The following is a 5,041-nucleotide window of genomic DNA, read 5'->3' on the forward strand; positions in this document are numbered from 1 at the left end:
TTAGGAAATAGAACTTGCATCTAAGTAGAAAACATTTCCAATTTTCACTACCAAGGAAGGATGGTGTGGCTCTGGGAGCATTTGGGTTTCTTTGGTTTGTTGTTTCTTTGGATCTTTTTTAAGTTTGCAAGTCTTAAATAAAGTATTTTTCCCAGCTGGAAAAGGACTATGTTCAATTTATAATTTTTAAGAAGCCCTTTATGGGCTAAGATTAAAATAAGCTCAGACAGGAACATACATTGCAATCCTCTGAATCTCACAGGAGGAGGATAAACACAATTTCATATGAGCAGACAGCTGAAATTTCATCTTAATCTCATGAGAGTATTATTTGCCACTTACAGCAGCAACAGGTCAAATGAGGGATTGCAACAGCAGTTTGAGAACAAGTGCTGTGACAGTACATCAGTATTTTGTACTTAACTGTTGCAAAATTTTTATTCATAATTTTATTGAGTTATGCATCTTCCACAGTTTCAAATTCTAACTCCCCCTCACCCCCAAAATACAGCAATAGTGTTATGGAGACAGAGCCATTTTCACTGCAGATATGCTCCTGATGAGTATTTTAGAAGGTCTTATGACCATTTTGGCATTGGAAGGAAAACCAACTCTCTTGTCCCAGTACATCTGCCAGCAAAGGCAAACCTATCTGATTAGCATCTGCAATAATTAGGAAGTAGTTGCTGGCTAGCCAACGTAACACCCATCTGCAATAAAGGTTGGAAGGAGGATTCCAGCTGCCTGTCAGCCTGACCTGAGTCCTTAAGGAAGGTTAAGGAACATATTATCTTAAAAGTGATCACATGGCACATACAGGGGCTCAGGCCCAGCCAGCAGAGGTTTAGGAAAGGCAGGTCCTGCTTGACCAACCTGCTTTCCTTCTATAACAAGGTAGACCCGCCCAGTGGATGAGGGAAAGGCTGAGTTGTTGTCTACCTAGAATTCAGTAAAGTCTCTGACACTATTTCCCACAGAATTCTGCTGGAAAAGCTGGGAGCCCACAGCTTGGACAGGTGCCCTCCTTGCAGGGTAAAAAACTGTCAGGAGTGGTAGTGGTTGGAGTAACGTCCACTGGTGCTCCCCAGGACTCAGTATTTGGAACAGTCCTGTTTAATATCTTTATTGATGACCTGTGCAAGGGGAACAAATTCTCCCTCAGTTTGTAGAGGACAGCAAGAGGAATGGGTGTCTTGAGTAGGGTAGGAAGGCTCTGCAGAGGGATATGGATAGCAGGGATCCATGGGCCAGAGGTATGAGATTCAAAAAGACCAAGTGTGGGGTCCTGCCCTTGGGTCACAACCACCTGTAGCACTACAGGCTGGGGGCAAATGGCTGGAAAACTTCCTGGCAGAAAAGTACCTTCAGGATGCTGGTCAACAGCCAGCTGAATATGAACCAGCAGTGAGCCCAGGTGGCCAAGAAAACCAGTGGCATCCTGGGCTCATTGCTTATTGCTTCAGCAAGAGCATGGCCAGCAGGACCAAAGAAGTGCTTGCCCTCCTGTATTCAGCACTGGTGAGACCACAGCTCAAGTCCTGTGTTCAGTTTTGGGTCCCACATTACAAGGAGGACATTGAGGTGCTGGAGTAAGTCCAGAAAAGGGTAATAATGCTGGGGAAGTATCTGGAGTACAAGTCCTGTGAGGAGCAGCTAAGGGAGCTGGGGCTGCTTAGCCTGGAGAAAAGGAGGCTGAGGAAAGACCTGGTCCCTCTCTACAACCACCTGAAAGGAGGCTGTAGCTAGGCAGGGAATCCTTCTGTTCTCCCAGGCAACCAGTGATGAGAGGAAAGGACCTCAAGTTGTGCCAGGGTAGTTTGAGAGTGCAGGTGAGGAGAAATTTCTTCTCTGAAAGAGTGATTAAGCATTAGAATGGGCCACCCAGAGAGGCAGTGGAGTCCCCATTCCTGGGACCATTAAAAAATGGTCAAATGTGGCACTTTACAGTATCCAGGGTGGTGTTAGATCTAAGGTTGGCCTTGATGATCCTGCAGGTCTTTCCCAACCTTAATGATTTTATCATTCATATAAACACACAGCTACTCTCTGAAAAGCACAGCTCCTCTTTGGCTCATCTTCCTGTCCTCTCTCTCCCCCTTATACAGTCAGAGCAGCTGCTAAACTCCCTGGTATGTGGACTAAAGCCCATTTCTGGGGTTAAGGTGGTTTATGCAGAGCTTTGACTCAGGACTAGGAATGAGTATGGGAAAGAGGTAACATTTAACAGCAGCATTAGAGAATCCACTGAATTACAGCCCTCATACTACCCTTTTGCTGTGCTAAATTACACAAAATGCTGTCTTGCAGTGGTGTCTGTAGGAAGAACAGCATTGATTGAATTAGCAGGAAATGGGGCATCTTGGATTTTCCTGAACCTCTTTCTGGCACAGGAGAATGATTTTACCTGTTGCTTCCCCTTTGCTGATTTGTTTCCTTTTCACATTTTAAGGCAGAACCCAGTTGTTTTAGTACCAATAATCTCTGTATGATGGTCAGTGAATATTATGCTAAAGAACTATGTCAAGCTGTGAAAGAGAGACATAAAAGCAAGTTGTAGAGTATGTATAGGTGGCTTGAAATTGCTTCCAAGAAATTAAAAAAAAAAACCCAACAACTTTGTATACACATTTGTCTATAGTTACAGAGAAGTTTCTCCAAGGATTTTGCTGCTAATAAGCCAATTTTTAAGAACAGCAAATGGCAGAGGATGGATTAAGGTAGTTCAGAGACTATGGCATTGAACTATTTTAAGTCAAATGTCCTTAGACTGAGCTAAGGGGGAATATGAAAAAAACATGGATGCTTTACCATGTATTTGTAATATTATTGAGCATACAGACATACACATTGCTGTATCTACCTGTCCACACATGAGTGCAGATTGGATTGCTAGAACAGCGTGTCATAATTCATTACTCTTGCATACTGTTAGTTTAGAATGATCAACTATTAGTTTGGTTCATTTCAGGCTGTCGTCTCTGTAACAGAAAATTATATGCCAAAGACCCTCTCAATAAGTCTGATAGTCTAGACAGCAGCAGCCAAACTAAACACTGTCACATTTAGAGGCTAATTGTACCTCTTTAATGCTTGAAACTCAGTTTCAGCCCTAAGACCAATTCCCTGCACACAGCTTCTAGACACAGTCACAGCAATGCTGAGAGGAGCTACCTGGCTCGGCACATGGATATTTTAACTTTTAATTACTTAAATCCCTGTTGAAAATGAGATTAAAATCTTGTCACACACAGCTGTCTCCATTCTGCCTTACAGGTAGTTTTCACCTCATCAGAAAGGTTCCCTATCTAATTTTACAGTATTATTGGCTTTCTAAACATAATCCACATCCACCATGTTGTAGACAAGTTAGTGGGCTTGCTAAAGCACTAAAATAAACCAGCTTGTAGTATAAAAACTAGGGACATGACCTGTATTCCAAAGGGAAAAAAAGGTAATGTTAAAATGATAAATAAACATTTCACATGGCATGGATAGAGCAGTAGGCAAATGATGCTATTCTATGGATACAGTTAGGAGATTATTTTGCAGAACTTGCACAGCAGAAAAAAAGCTGTCTAGTCTGCCATAAATAAAGCCAGTATAAAATTCCCTTAACTCCTCAGAGGATAGCAGGGAGCCAGTTGCTCCTGTGGCTATTACAGCAGACCCTCAGTTCCATTGGCTGAGGGACATGCAGTATCACAAATCCATGGGAAAGGCTCCCCCCAGATGACCTGAGAGACCAAGAGGGAATTACTGCCTATGGGGTAACAGGACTATCTCTAACACAAGCAAGAACACCTTGCACTTGCCTTTTCAAACTCCATTTAAAACTTTGTCTTTTGTCTTCATGGGTGAGGGTGTCTATTCTCAGTGCACATGGAGGCCTATGTGCCAGCAACCCCAGTGGGAACAGGGAGCACAGGGGCCCATGCACCCACGAATACCAAAATGGAATTGCTGTAAAATAGCCTAAGAGTATTGGAAGACAGGTATGAAAGCAGCTGAATGTCTGGTCAGACTACTGAAGGGGCCAGTGAGTCCAAGCTGCTGGGAAAAGTGTAGAATGTAGACCCTAAAGAACAAGAATTACCAAAACAACACGCAGACCACGGGCACTCTCTAACATGCAGCACAGACTATGGGAGCAGGTCCTGTTAGGCAGCAAAATTTAGCCTCCCCTAGCATAAATTTGGTAAGTGTTATGGTATATTAAGATAGAGAAGACCAGCATTGATCCATGAGCTTTAAGTGGTGGAACGTGTAGATAAAGGCAGCAGGGAGGTGGTATCGAATTTTGTTAACATGCAACTGTAAGCCATATTCTCAAAACACTTTCCTTATTTTGTTATAACACAAGTTTTATTGCTCTTGCTTGTTCCAAAGGTCATTTGCTGTTATCACTTTACCTGAGTGGAGACTTCTAATATTGATTAAAGACATAATAGGAGTTAAATGGGTAGTTAACAGGCAGATAAAGCATTATATTACAGTGCACATCCAAGTTACTGCCACTTGGAACACAGACAACATTTTAATCTGATCACTGCCAGAGCTTTGCTCCCATTATCTCTAAGGAAGTACAAAAGAATTTAAGGCACGTGTGACCTGCTGTTTTCAAGTAACAGTGATGCTAGAGAGATCATGTAGAGAGCTTGGCTTCAATTGCTGTTTCTTGACAAGTCTTGTTTCTTTCATGTTATAAAATTGAAATAGAGTATAAAAATATATCTTTTCAAAGGGTTCAATAGTTCCAAGTCTAATTTCAATATTCTAATGCTATAATATTTAAGATTGAGGTACATTAAGAGTGCAAATTCTGCTGGAGTTGCTTCAGGATACCACATTCAGTCCAAGAAAGAGACTAGTATTTTCCTATTGTTTCCCTAGAGGATGCAGTTTAAGTTAAGTTAAAACAGTTTTGCTTAATGTCTCCCACAAGACATAATCCAGAGGTGTTATTACTGATACCCTGATTCCTCTGACTGCAGGAGAGTGAGTGGGATTTCCATTATTTACAAACACTCCTTGAATACAGCTT

The sequence above is a fragment of the Cinclus cinclus genome, chromosome 2 (assembly GCF_963662255.1).
Source record: "Cinclus cinclus chromosome 2, bCinCin1.1, whole genome shotgun sequence".
In the NCBI taxonomy this organism is placed as follows: domain Eukaryota; kingdom Metazoa; phylum Chordata; class Aves; order Passeriformes; family Cinclidae; genus Cinclus; species Cinclus cinclus.